General features: G+C 41.2%; 1 protein-coding gene across 2 annotated transcripts in view; it reads right to left on the bottom strand.

Annotated features, from left to right (window-relative positions):
- The window catches only part of ATP2B2 (ATPase plasma membrane Ca2+ transporting 2), a 404,082-nt gene that overhangs the window by 292,166 nt on the left and 87,314 nt on the right, over positions 1 to 24,602 (bottom strand). For both annotated transcript variants that reach the window (XM_059479819.1, XM_059479820.1), the window contains exon 2: positions 12,369 to 12,420. The gene's annotated coding sequence lies outside the window, so the exon portion shown is untranslated. The remainder of the gene's footprint in view (positions 1 to 12,368; positions 12,421 to 24,602) is intronic.

The following is a 24,602-nucleotide window of genomic DNA, read 5'->3' as shown; positions in this document are numbered from 1 at the left end:
TTCCCATTCTCTTCCACACCTAAGTGTAAAGTGAATACCTTCCATTAATTTTACCTTGGATTAACTTTAGAAAGAAAAAGGACACAATATTTTTTGCATGTATTTTAAACTTCACTTTTAACACAAAGTTTTGAAATCGGCCATGAAACATAAAAATTGGAAATATCTTTCCAAGAAATTTAACTCATCTGAAAATAATTATTGTATTTTAAACTATCCTGTGATTTGTGTCAATCTGACAAAAAGTTGCGGCCAAAGTTGGGGTGGAAAATTAAACAAAAAAATATGTGAGATCATGTTGCAAACTTTCATATTTTAGAAATAGAACAAATTAGATCCAAATACAGTATTTTTAAATGTTTTTATCTTCTTTTATCTTCCTTATTCTCTCTCCACGTTTTTGCTGCCTGGATTTTAATTTGGTTCTTCAAACAGCCCAACAAAGCCAATGCACCAGGGTCAATGCGCCATTTTGAGGTGAAATTTGCTAACGTGAGTAAAACCAGTACTAAATGCTATTTTCCTCCTACAGATAAGCAATTTTCTTCTCCAAATTCTTCCATACTCCAAAGTCAGTGCATCACAAGAGAGCCGTGCCTGATTTATTCCATGGGGAGTTTGCATTACCACTGTATGGAGCTCACCCCACCAACACCTGAGCATGGACCTCTGACAGCAAACAGAGAATCAGGAGGAAACAACCACACTCAGAGCTCCTCTTGCTGTTGGAATCATGGAATGGTTTTGGTTGGAAGGGATCTTAAAGCCATCCAGTGCCACCCCTGACATGGCAGGGACATTTCCACTGTCCCAGGTTGCTCCAAGCCTCATCCAGCCTGGCCTTGGGCACTGCCAGGGATCCAGGGGCAGCCACAGCTGCTCTGGGCACCTGTGCCAGGGCCTCAGAGGGAAGAGTTTCATCCTGATATCCAACCTAAATCTCCCCTCTTTCAATGTGTACCCATTCCTCCCTGTCGTGTCACTCCAGTTCCTGACAAAGAGCCCTTCTCCGGTTCCCTGTAGCTCTTTCAGACACTGGAAAGTGCTGGGAGGTGTCCACACGAGCTTCTCTTCTCCAGGGTGAGCAGCCCCAGCTCTCCCAGCCTGTCTCCTTAGGGGAGGTGCCTCCACACCCTTATCAACACCCTGGACTCTCTCCAACAGTTTTTATGTTGGAGGCACCATCTGAAGACACTTCCAGAACCTGGCAAACCATGGAGTGTGGAAATCCAGACCCTGGATTTGTTTTTAAACTTGGGGGGCGGAGAAGAAAACAGATTTCTCTCAGCCAACAATTTTGGCACTGTATTACCATTGCTTTCCTCCAAAACAAAACCAATTCCAAGAGCCTCCTAAGGAAGTCACAGGCTGCCACCTTTGGGCCCAGCTGTGTCACAGAAACATCTGTGCAGTGCAGGGTCAGCATTTCACCACTTCAGCAAGGTGGAATCTCTCCATGAGTGCATTTCCCTCTGCCTAATGAAGTTCAAGCCAAATCACCACCAAGGCCCAGAATGAGATTGTTGATGTCATGGCAAAGCGACAAGCAAAATAAAATGAAATTGTAGTGGCAGCAGCACCCAGGAAACAATTCCTCTCAGCAATTTACTTCTCACATCACTCTGTGGCACTGACTACATTCCCTCACTGCATGGATGCCATGGGAAGCAGATGGTTACACATTTTTAACACCAAGCTCCCCAAATCTAATAACAGACTCTTAATTAAGGAAAAATCAGGGAAAATAGGCTTTAATAAACAAATGGGTTACATGAATACAAAATGCAGAGGGCATGTTTAAAAATTGGCAAAGACCAAAAGCAGGAACAATGAGTTAAATTACAAAAGCAGTTATTAAAACGTCTGTTTTGAATATCTAAAAAAAAAGAAAACCTTGAAAATGCACTATTCCAGGGAAAATTCTGCAGTGGCAGGAAGAGATTCCCAGTGCAACTTGAAGTTTTTTCTTAAATTCAGCAATTCACTAACAAATCATCATTAAAGCCTTGATCCCCAGGGCATCCTAAAAGCACTTTTGCAGCATTAGTAATAGGCCATTTAATTCCCCCACTTTATTTCTAATTTCTAATTAGGCTTTAATTCATCATATATCTTATCCTCTCATTGTGATAGCCTGTATTCCTAAGGAAATGGGAATTTATCTTTCTGAGCTAAAAGTTTTTACACTCAGGATTGCTGGATCATGGTGTTCCTTCTGCTTGTTTGCCATCTCCCTCAAACTATCCTAAAATAAATCTGAGTGTTTATTATTGAAAAATCCTACTTTCCCTTATCTGCTTATGCTGCTCAGCTGGCATTTTGGAAATGCAAGAATTGGTGACATTCCATGTATCACCACCTCAAACCACATCAAAAAGTCCTCTGTACCAGCAGCCTTGTCTTAAAATAACCTTGAAGAGCTTCACCATGGAACACTGATTAAACATCTGGTCCCACTGCATGTCACCAGACAAGGGATGGTGCCAGGGGCTCCTCGTCCTGCTTGGATTTCTCCAACCTATGGATTGCTGCACTACTTGACTATCTAAAATGTTCTACTGGACAGCTTCTTTTATTGTCAATCTGAAAAATAAAAACAAAATAAAAAAAAAAACCAAAAAATAAAAAAAAAAAAAAAAACACCCAAAAAAAAACCCCCACACCAAAAACCCATCCCCAAATCAACTGCTTTTCCTTGTGACTCTTCCTCCATTTTCTCCTGCCCCAGGTATAAGGTTATCAGCATGTTACATCTAACGCCAAAATATCTTTGTGATCTTAAGCAAAACAGAAGCACTGGAATGAGGGTAGAGCAAGTGGAGTGGAGCAGAACAAGGGGAGAATTGGGGTGAGCTTAGAGCAGAGCAGACCCGAATTCCTGCACCTGCAATGCAGCACATCCCAGCTCTGCCTCGGTGACTCCAGCAGCAGCAGGAATCTGCTCGGGGAGAGGGATCAGCTGCACCTCAGGAATCACTCCTAGACCCACAAATTCTGACACTGGGGAGACATTTCAGGACCCTCCCAAATGCCTGTGCTGGGGACAGGAGTGAGACCCCAGGAAATGCTATTCCTCTGCTTCTTTGTCAGTGGGAAGCCTGAGTTTGTAGCTGATGCCCAACAGATTTTCCTGTTGTGGTTCAGTTTAATTTGTTTGGTTCTAAATATCAGCAAAAGATGGAGTTGAGAGGAAAAGGAATTTTTAAAAAATGTGTTCGTGACGTACAGCAGAGCCTGGGTGGGGCTGCCAGGTGATCCCACACTCAGACAGTCACCTGAGGCTGAAAAGCACTGCAGCACTGCAGGGTCTGCATTTCCTCCCAAACCCTCACAGCAACACCAGCACCCAAAACAATCCAGTTCCTTCTGCTGATACTTTCTGAAGGAGCAGCATGCACAGATCATGCTGAGAGAGAGGCTGCTTTTCTTTAGCCTGCTGATCTCATTATAAGCAAATACGAGGGCAATCTAATTTTATCGGCCACAAAACAAAGAGCGTGTTTAAATTTTAACATCCAGCCAAAACCTCTTCTGCTTATAATTTGAGTTTAAACTTATACAGCATGTTCATTACCATAAACAATCTGCAAAATGGCCAGAAAACAAACTCCCCCCTTGTAATCTGCTGTCAGAAAACCACAAAGAAATAAACATTGGCATCTCAGCTTTGCTTTCACTTTGCTCTCAAGGCTTTGGAAAGACCAGCTGAGAAGTTTTCCTTCCAAATAAACTGAAAATTTTAAACAAACCAAAGAATGCTTCCAGATGTTTTTTCTTTCAAGCATACCTTAATAAATGACCCTGAATAAAGAAAACTTCAAGGTAGATAAATAGTGTCTTGGAGGATAATGAATTAAGGAAGGGCTCTAAGTATTACAAAATTATACTCATGTTTCATCTCAATTGATTTTGTCCACCTAATCAGTAAAATCAACAACAACAATTTGACTTTCTTCTTTGTGAAAGAGAACAAAATACTATTTTAAAATATGAGATAATTTCAATTTAATAAATACTACATGTGCAGATAATGGGATTTCCATGAAAAATTCAAAGAGCATTGCTCTTCATCATTAAATTCAAGTTAATCAGCATATTCTTCTGCAGATTCAATTAAAAACCAATATTCTAAATTTATTACTCAGTTGTAAATATCAATTTGGTTTCCAAGCAAAACAATATGAATCTGCAGTAAACAGCTCAATCATTCTGGAAGTTGTCTAAACACCAACCCCAATAGCAACAGAGAAAATAAACAAGAGAAAAGCCACAACAGCAACTTCTCCAAAATCCAGAATACGTGGTACAACATATTGTACCTTAACAAACCAAGAGAATTGACAAAAAGTGGTGATAACCAACAGGAACAAAGACTGCTATTTCCTTATCAAACATTACAAATTATTGTTTTAAACAGATGTTCATTTTGAATGCCATATGGGAGATGGGAAGGATCTGTCAAAGCACAATCTTGATGGAAATCTCCTAATCTAACCTGACAGAAAACCAAACCAACAGATCGACAGCCAGGAACTGCAGATGCCTCATTTGCTTTGGAAACCCAGCCTGAAAGGAAGGGCTCACTAACAACAACCACCACATCCCTTCCAGAGCTGGTGGCAGCGCCCACAAACCCCAGCATGACAATATTTAATGGAAAAACAATTTATCCAGAGAGCACAACCCTGGAGAACCCTGGGGGATGGATCCAAGAGGAGCTTTGCCTCCCCTCCCTGTGTGACTGCCCCAATTCCCTACAGGGGTGTCCTGCCTGCCCAGGAGAGGAGCCGCCACAGCTCCTGGAGGAGTGAGTGAGCTCCCTGGCATGGAGGGAAAAGGACAGAAGCACAAGGATGGGCACAGAATGAAGGCAGGCTGAGAAAACCTGGCCTGGTTAGGCCTGGCTTTCCAAACCCAAGCCCAGCAGCTGCTCTGAAACTCTGCCATGGGGAACAGGCGGGTTTGGCCAAGCTGGAGAGAGCAGGAGCTGAGGGAACCCTGGAGAGAGCAGGAGCTGAGGGAACCCTGGAGAGAGCAGGAGCTGAGGGAACCCTGGAGAGAGCAGGAGCTGAGGGAATGTTGGAGAGAGCAGGAGCTGAGGGAACGCTGGAGAAAGCAGGAGATTAGGGAACGTTGGAGAGAGCAGGAGCTGAGGGAATGCTGGAGAAAGCAGGAGATGAGGGAACATTGGAGATAGCAGGAGATGAGGGAATGCTGGAGAAAGCAGGAGCTGAGGGAATGTTGGAGAGAGCAGGAGCTGAGGGAACGTTGGAGAGAGCAGGAGCTGAGGGAATGTTGGAGAGAGCAGGAGCTGAGGGAACGTTGGAGAAAGCAGGAGCTGAGGGAACGTTGGAGAAAGGGAACACTGAGCTCCACAGCCTGAGGAGGCCCTCAGGACCATCACTTCCATGTCTGAAAGGTGCCCTAAGTAGTTGCAGACTCCACTTTAATGTTTCCCTCTCCTCTCCCATAAGTTCCTGTTCATTATTTTCATATTTTCTGTTTGGCATATAGAAACAGGATAATTCCAAGTTTGAACTAAATTTCTCCATGACTATAAAAATATATTTGATTAAACAGATGTCAGCAAAATTTTATGGAGTGAAAATTGACTAACAGATGGTGAGGTCTGTGGAGTTCAAAGAGGCTGTATTTTATTAAATAGGAAATTTGACGAAAAGAATTATTTTGCTGGAAATACTGATGCAGTGTTTAGGCAAATGTAATACCATTCTTACTTGATAGAAAACAGTAAGTTTGAAAAAAACTTAAAATAGATAAATTCATACCATGAACCTCACTCAGACCATTAAAAGAGGGGATTTTATTCCAACTTCTTTTTACTGATTACATCACATCAAGGTTCTCAAAGAAAAATAATGGAGAAGAAAAAAACGCTGCTACCAAACCAAAAAGAACTATGACCTTGATTAAGCATCCTGAGCAAAATACATCCTTTGTCTGATACACAAATATTGTGAAAACAAGTCTAGAAGTACAAGACCATGGGATAATAAACAGTTATACCAAACTTACATTATAAGCATTAAATAAAATTGCAAATAATGGCTTATATGCTGTGGGAAATGAGACAGAGGGATTATAACTCCTGAATGCCATTAATGTACCACCCCTATTCCAGCTTTACTGCTTGGAGTGGCAGAAGAACATTGCCACCAGTGGAACATAGACAGAGAGTCAATGAAATGAAAAGAACACCATAAATGTAATTATTATTGCATAAAATGATTTCTCTCCCCATTCCAATGGCTCTCAAGTCTTTTCTTCAAGCTGATAGTTTAAACATTTTATTACATCATTGGGAAAAAAAAAATTCAAAGGGCAAAAGTAGTTTCAAATTCATGACCAGGCTCCTTCTGCATCAAAGAGAAAGCTACAGTACCCTGTGGAATAGCAGTCAGGGAGCTGCCTCACATGTCCAGGGGGAAGAACTGGAGTAATCCAATAGTTCCAGAGCACTCAGCCGTGCTGAGAGCTGCCTGTTGTCCAAAGCAGCCTTGTGCTGGATCACAGGCAGGAGACCCCTGTGATTCCCCCACAGGGAGGAACTCTGAGGAGGAGATAATTGGAGCTTTGTGAGCTGACAGAGCCCCTCTGACATGCAAGAGGCACCAGCACAGCCCAGCTCCATCAGAGAGCTCTGCTCCCTCCAAAATCCTGCTGGGAGCTGCTCCTGCTCTGATCCCACCCAGCACAGCTCAGGGCTTGGTGCTCCCGTGGATCAGAGCTTCAAGTGCTGATGCCACCAGGAGTGAAACCATCACAAACACGTAACAGACATCTCTGAGCTCGTGTCTTCATTTCTCAGGGACATCCCCCATCAGGTGTTTGGCTGTGCTGTCAGGGCTGCTGATGTGAGCAGCCCCAGGGCTGTGGGAGCCGCTCCATGCTCACAGTGGGAAATGCTGCTGCTGCTTTTTCAGAGTGGGGCAGTGAACTGAGCCCCCCCAGACTGTGAATGCACAAACAGAGCTTACAGCACACCAGTATTTATGGTTTATTATCTAAGATCATGTCTTATTAGTGGGTTTAAACCTTGATACCAGCACCACAAGAAACATTTTCCCACAAAGACTGTATTTTAGGAGAGAAACAGTCAGATAATGTTTGACAGACTGATAAAAGAACCGACTAATTCAAGCCTCCACAAAGCAAAATACCCTCCTTGAGTTTGCACTTCAGGGTTTTGAACAAGAACAAGCTCTTGAGGAGCAATGCTCAGCTTTCCAGCCCATCCATCCTTCCTCCCTCTCTATTGATCCATTTATCAGTCACATCCAGGTATCTGGGCTGCTCACAGGCTCCAAATAAACACATGAGATTGTTCCTGGGTTTATATCACTACCAGAGTAATTTAGATCATGTTTAGCACAGTCCTGCAGCCTTCCCAAGGAAGAACTGACTGGATTCAAGCATGTTGAAACCACATATATGTTGTCTGAACTATCTTCACATGCTTTTAGACCTAGAAATCCTGTATTTAAATTAGCAGGAAAAGGAAACGTTGGAGGTGGGTGTTAATTACTCCTATTTACAGGCTTTTTAGCAGTTTCCCATATTGGTTAAAACAGAAGCTGTATCTTATTTTCAGTGATTCAAAAATCAAGGCAAGAGACAGAAATTAATCAGAAAAATCAGAGACTACTTTTCCAGAGATATAAAAGAAAATGCAGCTTACAGATCTCAGGCATCAGCCTTTAGATCTATCCTTTATCTTCCTAAGGCAAACATGATTATCAATCTATAAAAAAATCCTGAAATAGTCACCAAAAAAACTCCTCTTAATCTTCAGCCGTTCAAGGATTCTGCAGTTTTCAAAAGAACTCTTAAGCACAAGACATTTTGGGGTTTGAAGTATTCAGTGTTAAGGGCATGAAAAATATCACTCAAAATGTTTAAAAGGGATTTCAAAGCTTGACCCAAGTTGATAACCCTGGTTAAGATTTTCATTTCTGGATATTTAAGATAAAATGGCTGAGGACTTACAGAGAGCAGAAACCAGTTTTACAGCAGCATTTTAAGTTGCGATAAGATTCCTAAATATAAATGCCCAAAGCTGATGTGCCAGAATGTTCATTGGGTATTTTTTAAGTGAAGGCACAAGGAATGATCTTAAACTTGTATTTAACCTCTACACAAGAGGCAGTTGAGCATTTAGGGAGATCTGAAGGAAGGTCTTGTTCTCATCAGATCATCTTTCTTCAGCTTTGGAAGAAGAAGTGCTAATTTCCATTCTTCCCCATTTTCTGACGTGCTTTAGGACTCATTGTGGATGTGGGAAAAGAAATTATTTGACCTCTTGAATAGAAGGAAAAGGGAAGCGGGAGGGCCATGTCTGGAGAGAGATCTCTGCCCCCTATTCCATGTCAGCATTCTGGGGCCTCAGGGAAATTTCTCAGGGCCAAATCTGACAGCTACCAGAGAGGTTTATTGTGAAATGAATGAGGAAAAGTACTCTTGGGATAATCTTATGGAAACCTCTTTTTATTCCTGCAGTGAAAGGCAGGAAAAGTCCACCTAAAAATACCAAATAATTTACAAATGGAATCAGAAGAACAAAAAAAAAAGTGTCAATATTCATAATGCTCCCCCAACTGGGTAAACTCAATTAGAATAAAAACAACTTGTTAGAATCATCATTCTAAGGTGGTTTTAAATACCTTTAAGATAATTGTTACCATACTGGAGCCAGAAGTTCCTGAGGAGCTGCCTATTGATCCCTTTCACTGACAAGTTACTGGTTAGATAAAATCTCATGCCCACTGTTGGTGCTTTTTTGTTGGTATTTTCACAGAGAATGCTGAACACTTTAAAAAATTATTTGGTTGAGAGGAGGCTGCTCTGTGCCTTGGGAATGCCAATGGATCCCTGATGGTGCCACCTTACACACAGGGGTGACAGGGACACAAGGAGGGAAGGGTCTCCCCAAGCACAGCCTTGCACTCAGTGTCTTCTTTAATGCAAGCTGAAAGCAAAGTGCTCCAGCTGATAACCAAAAAATAGAAACCAAACAGTTAAGCCCTGTCTGATTAATTGCTCTACTTAGCTAATTTGATAAGCCCTCCATCAGTTTTCCATGCCTCCTTCATTGGCTTGATCTACTCTGCAAATTAATCTAATTATGAACACCTGCAATCCACAGCCCATCTCTGCAGAAGTTCAAAAGCTCCTATTTATACTCAGTGTTTCTCTAAAGGTCAGTTCTGAGCCCCATCCTGCCACAAGAAGCCAAGGAAAGGGCACAGCAAGGGGAATGTGCAGTAGAGGAACCACTCTGCCTCAGCAATGCTTTATTCCCTCTGTATTCAGCAATATAAACTGCATTTTACAAGAAAAATCTGATAACAATTTACAGCAGACAAAAGATGACAAAGTCATCACAGTGCCCACATTGATCAGATCAGCCTCACACCAGGAGGGGAATGACAATGCCAGCTCAAATTCAGGGTGCCATGGGATCCCCTAAGAAACCAGGGACTGCACAAGGAAAGTGCCAACTTGACCTGATAAAACTATTTTGAAAAATTCAGGATCACCTAGAGTGAATATATGTCAGATAATAAAAGATTAACTGTGTGTTTATGGTGTAGATGTGTGGCTTTCCCTTGATTCCCTGAAAAGCCATTTCTATTTGCACCAGTTCTTCACACAGGACAGAACTCTGCCAATAGAATCCAATCACAAAACTTGGGCTGCAGTATTTCCAAAAGCATGGACGGGTAACTGATTTAAAACCAATTGTATTGATAGTTTTAATTGATGTCTCTGATTGCTACTTTATCCTCATTCATTATTGTGAATATAAATTAGAAACAAAAGGAAGCCCCAAGCAGTTTTATCTGGCTATAAAGATTTCTTGCCACTGGATTTGCAATTCCTTTTCACAAATTATTTTGTGGGCAGAATTTTTAATACTCTGTTTTAATCATAATTTTCTCCCTCTCAACATCATTACAGAAAGATTGAACATCATAAAATGGTTTTTTTTTTTCATCAAAATCAGAAAAAGTTATAGTTCAATTCATGTGGGGGTTTGTGCTAGCCTTGATAAAATGTATTTTTAAAAGACAAACAATAACACTGTTAGACTTGCCTGACTCAGAAGCAATTTGCATTACTAAAATTTAACTGTAAGCCCTTGAGATGCCAATGGTTTATTGTATTTGTTGTAAAAAATATTTTAGCCAAGCAATGCCAAACTTGGGGTCTTCTGCAGTAACTGTGGCAAGGAAAATGAGGAAACTGTGCTTCAGAGAACATCTGCAGGGCTTGCAGGGGACCCCAAAATGAAGGACACTCCTAACCTACCTCAAAATACTGGTCCAATATTTTAAACATGAGAGTATGAGGAAGTTATTGATGGAGCCATTAACTGTCTCTCTGGGGCTCCCAGATTAATTAAATTCAGAGTCAGTTCTGGATCCTCAGAGCCTTTCCAAACCTCCAGCAAGAACCTGCAGAACTGCTCCAAAGATCACCATGGACAGCACAATGTGGGAGAAAAGTCATGAATTACATGGAAAAGCTGCTAGAATGTCAGAAAAATGTAGAAAACTACACCAAAAAGAAAAAAAAATAATGTTGGCATTAAAAGCCCTGACAGATGTTAAGCTTTTGTTCTTGAATCATCTCCCTTTGCAGAGCTCTGAGTAATTAAATGTGATGAGTTGCAATGTATTTGCAAGGGTTAGGCCACAGTGTGCACCAGCCAGCCTGCTTCTAAGTTTGTTGTCAAAGCCTCAAGAATTCATCAAGGCTATTAGAACATAAATTGTTCTAAATTTCTGTACTAAATTAAGGAAGAAGTGGCTGAGAAACTGAATGCCAAGACCACAAGAACTAGATAACAGAGGACTGTGAAACACCTGGACTGTAACCAATCATTACTCTGAGAAATACAGGCAGAAAATGAGTGAAAAAGACAAAAGCAGTAATCAGAAAGTGTGTACTTAGTACTTAGTATCTATAAATATGTGTATAATGTAAACAATAAACAACTTCTACTTAATCACATTAGCCAGCTATTCAAAACCCCTCAATTTCCCACACTAGTGATGTGCAACTGAGCAAGGGCTTGTCCCTGCCATGACCCCAAAGCTGCCCAGAGCCCCTCACCAGGGGAAAGGATTCCTCTGGGAGCTGAGGATGGTTCCTGACACCCCAATGGATGTCCCAGGATGCCACAGCACACTGATGGCTCCCAGAAACACCAGGAATCTCAGCTGAACGTGGCCACTGATTACCCCAACATCTCCATGAGGCAGATCCCAATGGAGGACTCAGCTGAGGTGAACTGGGGAAGAATATTAAAAATCCTAAAAATCCGTGTCCCTTAAAGCCTTGGCCACTCCTCTGCCATCCCCAATCCCATCAGCAAGGGAAAGCTGTTTATTAACTTCTGCTCTCAGAGGTGGAGGTCACCAAGCAGCTCAAACATCCTGAGGCATATGTAAGGGAGAACTTAGGAAATAAAAAAAATTTAAATGGAGAAAAAAAAAAAAAAAAAGAAGAAAAGAACACTGGAGCCACATGAAGATCACTTATTTCCAGTTAAAACCATGAGGGAAAATAATCAATTTAAAAATATGTATCAATAAACCCAGAAACACAGCAGAAGGTGTTTGCTACTTAACCCCTCAAAAAAAGACCAAAAAAAAGAAAGCAGAACACAGTAGGAAACCTTTTGATAAATGTGAGGCCTAATCCCAAAAGCTGGTTTATTTTCATATCATTATAAAAGGGGCAGTTTGCTAATATTTTGAGGAGAAGGGAAGGAGAAGGAACATGTGCTGCTGAGGAGCAGCACAGGGGCTTCTTTTGCCTATACAAAATGAGTTTATGAAATATATTTAACTGAGTTATTTTAAGAAGTGCCAAAAAGTTGGCAGCCACAGAGAATTCCTTAGCATAGCTAAAGAGCCTGGGGGTTTGGAACCAGGACAAAATGGGATTCACTGGACCCAGGCTGGGCCTGTTGTGTTGCTGTTTGCAGATCTCCTCATGGAGAGGAAATCTGCAGGAATTCTGATTCCTGGCAGGAATTCTGATGTCACTGATTGCTTGAAACTACAAAACTGGCCCCATCCTGCCTTATCTGCAATTTTGACCAAGACCACTGGAACTTTGAGGCCATTATAAGATCCTTCTCAGGTTCTTAAAACTCATTTTGCACTGGATGTTGTAGAAAACTGGAGATTTGTCACTAGTTCAGCAAAAAACAAAGACTAAACTCATTCCCATGTGTTTATGATGATTTCAAATGATTAGTTGCTAAAATAACATGATACCCCTTTGATATAATAATCCCTGGAATGGCAACATGAACAACAGGAGGAGATCAGGCTCACCATGAACATAGTGCACCAGGCGAGGAGATCTTTGTGTCACAGCATGCAAGACCTGTTAAAAACAAAGAAAAAAAACCCGTTTATGTTTGGGAAATTTAAATAATAATCATTATAATGAATGCGAAATCAAAGAGAAAGGCAGTTCAATCATTGAAAAGCAGCTCCATTTAAATCCAAATGCATTTATTGCACAATTAATAAAATTAAGCTCATCTCTCTTGTGTTATTCCATAACAGAAAATTTAAAAGTGACTCTTAAAAAAATCAAGTATAACACACCTTAAAAAAATAATATATTACACACCTTCCAATAGAATTGAAGCATTTAGTATTGCTTAATTCCAGAAAATTCTAACTAACAATACACACAAAAGCCATCATGCTTGTTAGCACTTACAATTATTTTGTAGTAGCATTCAGGTCTACAAGCATTCAACAAAACTGATAACCACAATTTTTCTCAGAATTAAATATCTTGAGGGGAAAATGTTTACTGAATAAATACAAGCATGAATCAGGGCACATGAAAGTTTTCCTCCCTTCCTGTTGGAGATGAAAACAAACATCTCTTCCAAGAATTACATCAGGACAAACTCGCAGGTGTCACAAATCTAATGCCAGGATGAAATTTTCAACAAAGATTCTATTTCAAGCCCTTCTGGGGGTGATTTCACGTCAGCAGAGACAGAATCCTGTGTGCAGCACATTTGTCAAGACACAACTTGCCAAACAATGAGTTCAGCAGAGCCCCTCGCGCTGCCTGGGGAATGTCTCCCTCCCAAACCAGCAGATTGATGCAGGAACACAGCAGTGCCAGCCCTCCCAGAGCTCCAGGACACAGGGATTCAACAGCAGTTTCTCTCCCAACCCCTCAAAGCACTTCAGAGCATCAGAGGGATGCACAAACAGAATGGACCTCGTGTTATTAAGAGCCAGAAAGGAATTCCCAGTCTCTGGGTTCTGCCGCGCAAATGCCCGGCCAGAAATGAAAAGGACAACACGACTTATCTGGGAGCCAAAGCTGACTTAGGGAGGTGATACATCATGAATTAAATTGGAATCTGGCCAGAACAAAACCAAACCAAGCCTAACCCACTTGATTGAAGTGCCGTGTAAGCGCTACAAGCGATAAAAATACCTCTCTGCCATCCCAAGCTGACAGAAGTGCTTGCAGGAGTTCCAAGCCAAACATCTTGTTCCACCACCTGGGCTACCAACATCTCTTTAGCACATTTATCCCAGAGATTCCCCATTGTGGAACACATGAAAACAGCTAAAAACCAGAGCTCTCTCACTCTGAATTGCACACACAAGACTGGAGCTGAGCAAACAGCAAGTCCATCTTGTCCAGGAGCTGAGAATGCAATCCCTCTACTGGATACCAGTCCCAAAAATCAGCAGGTGACTCCAGGAATCAAACAGCAAACAAGGAGACACAGCAGGGGGAAATACCCAAATACCCAAAGGCTTTGGAGTACAGCAAGTCAGAACATCTCTGCCAGAGGGGATGGAAATGGCACAAAGTTGATTAAATGAATGAGAAGGGGACTCCCAGCAGGATTGGATGCAGGCAGAGATGGGAACACGGCTCTGTCCTGGCTAAATCCAGTTCCAACTCCCACCCTTGGAGGCCTAAGCTGTAAAAACTGTGCCCAGCAGCACAGGTGTGTCCTTAAACCTCCTGCTCCCCTTTGCCTCAGCAGTAAAGTTGTCCCACTTCTGTGAGATTGATTTTGTGTATAAATTCAGAGGATAACATAAAAGTGCTCAAACACTGGGGTGATAAAATAAAATAAATGTCTCATTGGTATTCTCAATATATTTCTCTGACTCTGTAAAGACTCAACATTTTCAGCCTGGGAAGGATAACAAAACCAGAGTCCAGGAGTAATCAATGCTACTTTTAAAATGCATTTTTACTTTAATCAGGGATTACTTAAACCCCAGCCAGATCAATATTTATTTATTCTTTCATCTGGCTTTCCCAGAGTTTTAGAAAATTATAATTGTCAAAGGTACTGCCTATTGCTGTAAAATTCCCTGTGAAGGAGTTTGATGTAAGAAAGCCAGTCACTCATGAAAAAAAATTAAAGTCATACAAAATTTATAGTTAAATAAAAACCTTTGTGCTTCATTCATTTCCCTAAATAGCTTAAACCCTTGCTGGAGCAGAAATTCAGTGTGCCTGCAAATCTGTCATTTGCTGCAGCTGCCTAAAAATATGAATAACCATATAGAAATGGATAATCAAAGAATTTGCTAGAAAGAAAAGAATCTTAGTGATTTTTAAGACTGGTTTTGATGAGGGAAAGGTTTCACCTTCCTAAAGCGAAGATGGAATAATAACAAAAATATGTGACAAAATTATAACAAAATAGATGAGTTCCAATTTCTCCAATAGCCAGAAATCTGGAAGAGTCACATAGGTAGCAATTGTGGGTTCTTCATCAACAAACTCATTTCCTATGAAAAGGAAAATAGATTCTCTTTGGGGTACAAGGGCATGGGGGAAACTTGATTAAGCATTAAAAGAAACTTCTAAAAGGGGAGGGAAACAAAAGGATCACTTCTCCGTCTGTCGGTCAGCTCTGGGATGCTCAGCTGCTGCCAAACATCCTGAGAACTTCTTATTTACTTTAAAAACAAATTCACAGATACTTTTCTTTATATTTGGGGCTACTGGACAAATTCTTTTCTTTACAAGGTAAGGCAGAGCAGTTCCAGCCTTTCCCAGCCCAGAGCTGCAGCCCTGCCAGGTGTTTCCACACAACCAGAACCCAAAGTGACACAAGAACAGAACTACAACAGCTCCAAGTAGAATCTGATGGTGACTGTTTGCTTCATTTTTAACTGCTGATGACCAAGGTCTAGCAAATATCATCTTTGAGAACCCACATGTCATGCTGCAGTCAAACATTTAAAGTCAATTTTGTGCTGCTGAAATGGGATCATTTCCCCAGGATTCTGTGGCAATTAGGAGCAGCACTCAGTAGGGTTATTTTTAGCAAGTGCACCTCATTCACACATTTCACAGTGCTGCTCAGGGATCACTGATCTATATGCATGACTGCAGTGATAAAATCTGGCAACACTCTTTAATAACTGTTTAAACTGTTCTAGGCGTGTTTCGAGCAACATACAATTATTCCAACACCTAAAAAGAGCTTTTCCACTTGCAGGATTTTCCACTACTCAGTATGTGCACCCTTGCAGTCGGATAGTTAAGATTTTCCATTATTTCCTTTATTTGATTTGCACCTTTTCAGCCAGTGGACAAAGAAGGTGTCCCTGCCCATGGAAGGGGGCTGGAAATGGATGGTCTTAAAGGTCCCTTCCAACCCAAATTATTCTGCTCACAAAAGATACCTAAGATGGGATTTGCAAAGGCTGGAATGAGAGATTCTTATCCTGATTCACAAATTGATGAGGTACAGCTGGAAAACATGTGTCATTCATCAACACAACATTTATATAAATATTGAGAATGATCACTAAGATCTGTATGATTTTGTTAAATTTTAGTGAGCATAATGTATTTGGCATAACACTGAACAAAGCCAAAATTAAAACTGTAGCTTGGTTAGTTTGCTGGGTTTTTCAATTTACAGCAAATTCCAGAAACATGTTCACTGCATCACCACTGAATTTCTTTATATTTTCTAAATGTCCTCAAGTGCTGCTGCTGCACAGTACCATTTCTTAAGATAAACAAAACAAATTGAATTTATTAAAATGAGCATGGATGGAGATTTTGAATCAAGCATAGCACTTTTGTTAATATAAAAGCTGGCAGACCTTTGGGTGAAGGAGGAATAAATAAAAGTCAGCTGTGTTAGGACATCTCCAGGAGGAAAAGTGTCCTGCTGGCCCTGCTTCCATCCTGCGCAGTGCAAGAGACCTCAAAGCCCTGCTCCACCTGGCCCTGGCTTCCCAGGACAAAGTTCACTCATGTTTGAAGATGGAATGAGTGTGGAATCAGCAAAAAGCCCATCATGAACTGCCCAGTTTCAATTCAAGCTGGTGGAGAAATGAAGTCACAAGGGTTGAATGCCAGAGACAGGACAACAGGAGAGAAACCACAGTGATCTTGGCAAATGCATCACAAACGGTGCATGGAAGGAGGACAAATCACTGCTTTTAAATTAAATGGTCACTTTGAGGGCTTTGTCTTCCCCTAAACCGCCCTGCAATAGTGGCACACACCTCTGCCACACCTTCAAACGCTCCCATCTTTCACAAGGGCAGCATTATTCCGAGTTCAGCTCCCAGTGTGAAATGCATCCCATTCTCCCTATAGTTCCCCAGGATCTCAGAATCTGTAGTTACAGCACAACAAAACAAACCTGACAGCCACCGTGGCAGCTCTTTTTGTCAGGCAGAAAGGCACAAAGCCTCTCAGGGGCTGTGCCACATCCTCTGTCAGCTCTCATCAGGTGGAGAGCTGAAAATCAGCAGGGATGGCTTCCTTTGTTCTACCAAAAGATGTTCTTTTGAAGGGTTCTTCTGACCCTCAGTCAAGTCCTCACTGGAAATGGGAGCTGGAAATGTTTCCCCACAGCACTCAGATTTTGGAACATGCAAACCTTTTATCAAACTTACTGACATTAAAGTAAAAGTGGCATCCCAGGCACCTTGAGTCACTCTTGGAGCTAGAAAAGGGTTGTAGGCACCAAACAGACGACACAGCTTTTCTGCTTGGTGATGGAAGTTCTGGATGGTTATTTCAAACCATCCCATGTGTTCTGTTTGCACACTGATGTGAGTGATGCCCTCCCTCCACCAATGGCCTGGGCTGGTGGGAACGAGGGACCAGCAGAGCTGCGGATAAAAATGTTCTGTGCCATGTCCCAGCAGCGCCTCTGTCACACAGCAGTCCTGACTGACACACCCCAGTGTGCTGGGGACTTTCTCTGGGGAACTTTGGGCAATGAAAATGTTACTCTGATGGTGGAAAGGGCAAAAAAAATTTAGGATTGGGTTTTGGCTTGGGGTTTTCTGTTGGGTGGGGTTTCCCCTCTTTTTGTATTTCTTTACCTTGTTTTTATTTTAGAGGCGCAGAGTTTGGATGATAAAAAAAGGTATTCTCCACTTAAGAAACTTCAGTGACTTCAGTCCCCAAGTATTTAATAAAATGACTATTGTGTATGTTAATTGAACATAAAATACATTAAGAAGCAACTCTACCAAAATCACATAATAAATCCAGACAAATTTGGTTCAAATTTCTTTAGGTACAGTGTGATTTAGATGTTGATCTGCACTGTCTTTGGTGTGGTTAATGGCTTAAGATGTGCTGGTGCACCTATTTTATCCTAAGGTCAACTATTATAGATTTAAAACAGGAAAAATAAAACCACCATGTAAGGGTCTATCAGGCAATAAACATTTTGTTCCCTAGAGGTATTCAGCTTCAAAATAAATAATGAAACAGGGATTTAAGATTTTAAGTGCTGGAATCAAAGCTATTTCAAAGGACTCTGGGTGATGTTCAGCCTTCGTTTGCCTGCACACTGCTCATATCCCAGGAGATGGGACTTTTGTTCTTCTGAAATTGTTTTGGTTATAAGAAAATGCAGTGGCTCAAAAGGCACAGTAATAGCTTTCCCTCAGTCATATTAGACATAAATTTTCTAAATATTCCCTTTATTTCTAACAAATGGGGCTGGATTTGTAGCAGAACTTGACTATCAAAGACTGTGATACAATTATGAGCCAGCTTATCTGCAAGCTCCTTCACGGTTTGTTTTTACCAGCTCTTCAGAAACTGCAGTTATTGCCAATTCCTTTAATAATTTGGCTTTCTGATTCTAGGAGATTATCTGGGCCAGAAGAATCCTCAGATAATAAGTCTGTGATGTTACAGAGCTTTACAGCTGTATTCAATATATGTGAATCTTTTCTCCCAGAGATCAGCTCCAGGATCCAATAACACTTTTGGACAGTTTAAGGCTGTGCAATAAACACCCCATAAAAACTGATTCAAAACCAAATCATCTTATAAAATCTGAGAAAACATAAATCATGCTTGAAAAACGGGGGGGTTATTTGGGAAACCACATCTTTTCCTAGATCTGAGAGCAGGAGTCAAGAGCTGACACCATGCTGCTTTTCCAGCATTCCCAGCAGTGATCCCTCACTGCTGTCCCTGCAGAGCCACTGGAAATGGGATTTGTGTGCCTGCTTTAGGAACAGCAGAGCCTCCAAGGCAGGGGCTCCTCCTGGCGATGAGCAAACCCACAAGGCAAAGAACTTCATTTAGCCCAAAATACAAGTTGCTCACTTGCACCAGTGAATGACAGGTTTAGTGAGCAGAGGCACCAACAGGTATCTGCTTTTAGGCAGCATTTTGGAATGAAACTGGCTCTGGGAAGGAGGAGTCCATCATTCTCCCTCAGTGGCCTTAAACTCAGCAGCCAGGAACAGTTCCATTATCCCAGCCCTGTGCAGAAGCTGTTTCAACTCATTTATAACCCTTCACATCTTCCCAAAGAGCAGAACAATCACGCCAGAGCCCAAACACTCATTCCACTGTAGCCATTATGAAATAGCAAATATTTCTGCCACCACTTGCCACTGGTACTGCTGAGCTTAAATTCCTCAACTTTCTAATGAACATGGCCCCATTCTCTCCCTAATATATGCAAATGCACTACAAGACTTTTCAAAGCACCGAACAAAACTTGATATCAATTTCTAATTAGAAATCTCTGCAGCAGCTCTGGAAATCTCAGCCTCCTCTCTGTGATTTTGTTTTAAAAAAAAATCCACATAAGTGGTCATAGAAATGTGTATTGTATGAATGTATATTTTTTAATTTATTCATGAAGAAATATTTTTAAAGGCTGCTCAGTGACAGAGGATTTAACACAGTGTTATGCAATAACTGGTTCAACAGCTTCCCCCACCATGTACTTTTCTCTGCATGTAAATTTTTTTGAAGTTATTTCTAAGGCAATAACTCGATATCAAAAGTTTAATTTCAGAGTGTGACAGATGACAAATATCTTCTCTCTATTTAAGTGCTCCCCCCACAGCACTATTCTAGTCTGTGCAGAATATAAATGACCCACTGAAGGCAAAAAAAAAAAAAAAAAAAAAGCCAAAAGCATTTCTCAAGGTTTTTCATTAAAATCTACATGTAAGAGAGAATTAATGAGGGAGAAAGAAGCTACCCTCCCTGAATGATGCTGATCAAAGTACATTTCTTCAGATTTGCTGAGCAGTACATCACTCATGTCCCCTCCCAAGGAAAAACCAAATTGTGTATTGAAAATTTGGGTTAGCTACAGTTCACTGTAAATACATTTATGACACTGCAACAAAGGAATGCTGCCGTGTGCACAGGAAGGAAAATTCCTGCAGCATTCTTCTTGTGAAAAGGACTGCACTGACTTTAACACCACAGTTCAGTGTGAGCTTAGGTGCTGAACTTGGCCACATCTCAAAAGCTTGCAGAGAAAGATGAATCAGCCTTAAATTAAGCCCAGAGTGTGCAGTGAGGCTGTGAACTTTCTCAGAAATGCAGAGAGAGAGAGGTTTCAGCTCACACAGCCATCCACTGTGCCAGCAGGGACTTGGGCTTCTGCTGCTGCTTTTCCACGTGCTAAACAACAACACGAATTTTCCTTTCTGTGCCTCTTTCTGCTCCTTCACTCTCAGGTGATGCACACAGGAAAATAACTTCATTCAAGAGGAAATCTCCCTGAAGCACCAGAGACAGATGTGTGTTTGCTCTGAGCCAAGCCCAGCAAGAAAAGGGCTCTGGGTGTGCTCCCATCTCATTTTGCTGGGCAGCAGAGTGTGCATCCTGCATTGGAAAGGGCACATCCACGGGCAAGGCCTGCCCAGGGCTGACCTGCAGCTCAGCTAAACACCTCTCACAGGAAAAGAGCCATAAAAACACAGATTGCAGCAGTTTGCCAGATCCCCACCATGAGCACCTTGCTGGGAATTCAGAGAATGAGCAGCATTCCCAGCATTTCCCACAAAGCTTTAACACTTCTGCTTTTTGTTTTATCCATATCCCTTCCTTCAGGGGTGGGTACAAGTGCATCCAAACCTCCTGGATCTGACAGAGGGTTTAACACCTCCCTGGTCACACAGCTGTGGTTAAACTGCTTTTCTGACAAAGCTTTATCTGCAATTTCATTAATTTTCCCTATTGAGGTCTTCCAAAGCACCAGCAAAGTACACTGACAGCACTGCCAGGCAAGGTGACTTATGCAAAGATGCTTTCCAACATTTTCCCAAACTAACTTCAAGGTAGTTGTCATGGCTGGTTTGCCCATCACTTCTAGTAAGCACACACATTAATTATTCATTACAAATTGTTATCAATTACACACGTTACAACCTGAACTATTGCAAGGTACCTTGCAAGTTAAAAAAAAAAAAAGGTCAATTTAAATTTTCTCTGATTAAATAACATACTGAAATTATTTCCATGGCACATCCAGAAGTGGTTCAAGGTGAATTCTTTTGATCCAAAAGCAATTAGGACATTTTTTCAAATTCAATAAATTCAAATATAATGAGATGCCAGTGAAAAAACTTCCAGGGGATTGACAGGTGACTCCATTCCTAAACTATTACTGTGACCTCCAGTGGATGGGCCTATGAAAAAAGGCTTATAAAGGCTGTTTGGAAAAAATATTGGTTTGTTACTGGGATTTTGAGTTGTGTCAAACTATCTCCTGCAAGATGGTCCTAAAAGAATTCCCTGGAGCACAGCAGGGAATTTACAGAGCAGGTGATCAGAACCTGTCCAAAGGCAGAGCAGGGCTCTTTCAGCACAGTGTGAAGGAGAAGTATTTTAAACTAAATATTTTAAACCATTCCTTAGCTCCTGAGCCTTCTCCTGCACAGCTTTCCCCCACCCCATCGTCACAAAAGGCAGCACTGACAGCTCTGCAGGCTCCAGCAGGAGCCACCCACACACAGCTCCAGAAAAGCTCTGCCTGGCTGAGCCGGGCTCTCCTGGCCAGGCCCAGGCCCAGGCCCAGGCCCAAGTGACATCTCTGGTGGCACTGCCCCTGTCTCTTTGTGACACGCCCCAAGATGCGTCAGAGTTTCTTTTCTCAGCTCGGCAGCTGAATAAGGAGTCAGGATTCTTCTGGTTTGGTTTTCAAGGTTATTTTCTGTTATCTACAACATTCTTTTTTTGATCTACTGTGGTCTGTTCAGCAGGTCAGTTTGTGGCACAGTCACCACCCTCAGGGCAGTATTGCTTTTTTATACTTAAAACTACACGTGCAATGTTTACAATTACTTCCCAGTACCTATCACCTATGTTAGGCAGTGAGCTTCTACTCTAAACCAATCCAAAAGTGCCACTATCACCTAAAAGATGGAGGCTAGGAAGAAGGAGAAAGGAGGACAAGGGACATCCAAATTCCTCCATCTTGGGCCTCTGAGTTCCTATCCTAAAAAAACCTCAAAATTCTACTTTTCACCTTGTGACAAACTAACTATCATTCTACTTAAAACTTCGTGGCTTCTGATTCTTCATATAAGGTTGGTAATTTTTTCTATGGGTCAAAATCAAAGGCACAGGGGTCAGGACAGCCAGAGAGAGGTCCTGGGTTCTGTCACCCCTGGAGCTGCCCCTGAGCCCAGGATGCAGGAGCAGGGTGGCTCCAGCTCCTTCCATCCCACTCCAGCTCCTCCCTGGCTGCCCCCAAAACACATCCTGCTCTCTGGAGGTGTTCCCAACGTGTCCCAGCAGCCAAAAGTAGGACAACTGTGCTGCTTCCCCTCTGCTGGGGGTTTGCTAGATGTAAAAAATTTGTATTTTATGATTGGCTTTTCGCAAATATTAAAATGATTATATGTGTTCTGTTAGAAAGTAATGCTGTATTAATTTTCTTAAGTAGCGTGTTAAAAATAGATTTAGGTTATAATATAAGGTTAAAATAGAAACGATGCTATGAAAGATACTTTTTTTAAAGAGAGGACTTGCAGTGAGATAGCAGCCACAGGACACCTAAATCTTTCAGAGAAAGAGAATTTATTGCTCCATTATCAGAAGAAATGAACTTCTTCCTACCTTGCTCAGCCCTGAAGATGCCGGTTAGGATTAAGAGGAAGAAGCTGGCACTGCCCAGACAGAATCCTGGGTTTGAATGGAATTTGTGCATCATGTATGAGGTGTATGAACATGCAACAGGTTATTGTTTCAAAGGGTTAATCCTCTGTTAACATGTGTCCTTTTTGGGCTTATTTTGCCCAGAAAAAGGTACCTGGACTGTCCATAACTCTTTGTTTCTATTGTCTCATATTGTCCTAAATCCTAATTGTCTAAATTTTTATTACTCTAATTATATTGCTATTTTTATAACCATTTTATAACTATTAAGCTTTTAAAATTTTAAAACCTAGTGATTGGTGTTTTTCACACTATACTGAAAAAGAGAGGAAGATGGAAAAAGACAACTTTATTCCTTAATGTAGTAGTGCAAAAGATGATTACACTATCTTAGATTTTCCCAAAAATCACCTTATCTCAAGATACCCAACAGGCACCACTATTTTCACAGACATTAGGATATATTTCAGCTTAAATTTGCTCTGACAAGGGGGTTTTACATCTGTAAAATGTCTCAGTTTAAATGAAAATTCCCTTATTATAGATTATGGGAAAAAATCACACACACACACAAAAAAAACCCAAAACGACAAACAGAAAAGCTCAGAACTGCTCAAGTTATTTAAGAGAAAACCATAAGTACAAATTGCCATGGCAAAAATCCACAAAATTTGCAATATTTTCAATCTTAGCAGACTTTCATAATCAGTCACCACTATTTTCACAACCATCAAAAGATATTTCAGCTCAAATTTCCTCTGACAAGGGTTTTTTTACCTCTGTAAAATGTCTTGGTTTTTTTAAAAAAAGTTCCCTTATTAGGGATTAGAGACTCTTGGTTTTACTGACTTTCTATGCAGAGGAAACAAGACTAGAATTCCTTGCTATGGATTAGAGATTTTGAGGTTTAGTGAATTCCTTTCTGTGCAGAGAAAACTCTAGTTCAGAGCACACAGCAGCATAAACCATTGTTCAAGATAATTTCCAACCACATGAACAAGTGCTTGAGGAAATACAGGCATAAAATGATCCTGTTTAAAATGTTCCAACTCTGTAATATATTTGTCTTCTTGTTCTGATAAAGTATGCATGTTGACAAGAGAAAAATGAAAGAGAGATCCAAGGGAATAAAACCCTTGCTATCAACTACAGCAAATGTAACATGATTTCTGTTGTACCAGAGATTAGAGATATTAAATGCAAATACATGCAAAAATGCTACTCATAAAGTGATTTGGAGGCCTTGAATAACCTTTTTTGGTAAAATGTGTCATTCACAGAATAAATGCAGATATATCACATTGTGAGATGTGATTTAAAGAATTGTAAAAGTGACATATTACATTTTTGAGGGATTTTTGGCCCTCATTTGAGACCATCAACATCCACATCCTCAGAGGCTTCAGCATTCACAGACTCTAGAAAGGCTTGCACAGGGTGCTCAGAGAAATTTAGCAGTGATGATTAAATGATGAAAATGCTTTAGGATTACTGCAAATTCCTCTTGATGGCAAATATTTAACTTGACACAACAAGCACCCACATACCAAATTAAAGAAGCTGCAAACCAAGATAAAACTTCATTATTAGTCTTCACAACATGGAGAAATGAGACAACAAATACAAGCTGGCAAAGCATCAGAACTATTTTTCAGCAACTGCAGGCAAAGGTAGAAATGCATCAGGCTTGCAGCAAGTGAAATAAACTGGAATCAAGAGCTGCCACCAGAACTCAGCCTAAACCCCTGCAGATGCTGCTTGTGTCAGTATGAGTGGGCATTACCTATTATTTATAAGTAATGGCATCATTATTATCCCAGGTTTCCCCACATGGATCCCCCCAGACAACAATTTCCCCACTGCTGTCACCGTTCCTGCAGTTAACGAGCACTGGGAAATGCCCCACTCCCTCCCAGGTACCTCTAATCCCGGCAATGTGCAGCACAAGCAAGGTTTGGTTTTGATTTACTGCCTGAACTGAAGATGACTCCTCAGACACCTGCAGCACTCCCAGAAAAGCCATTTCTGCAGCCTCTAACAGGGCTGCAAAGAGCCCCCAAAGAGCTGCTTTTCCAGGCAGCTGTGACACCACTGCAAGCTGTGGCTGAAAAGCAAGCACGGCCCTTCTTCCCTTCCACCAAAAGTCATTT

Source organism: Ammospiza nelsoni, chromosome 11, assembly GCF_027579445.1.
Source record: "Ammospiza nelsoni isolate bAmmNel1 chromosome 11, bAmmNel1.pri, whole genome shotgun sequence".
Lineage (NCBI taxonomy): Eukaryota > Metazoa > Chordata > Aves > Passeriformes > Passerellidae > Ammospiza > Ammospiza nelsoni.
This window is presented reverse-complemented; position numbering and strand designations above follow the sequence as displayed.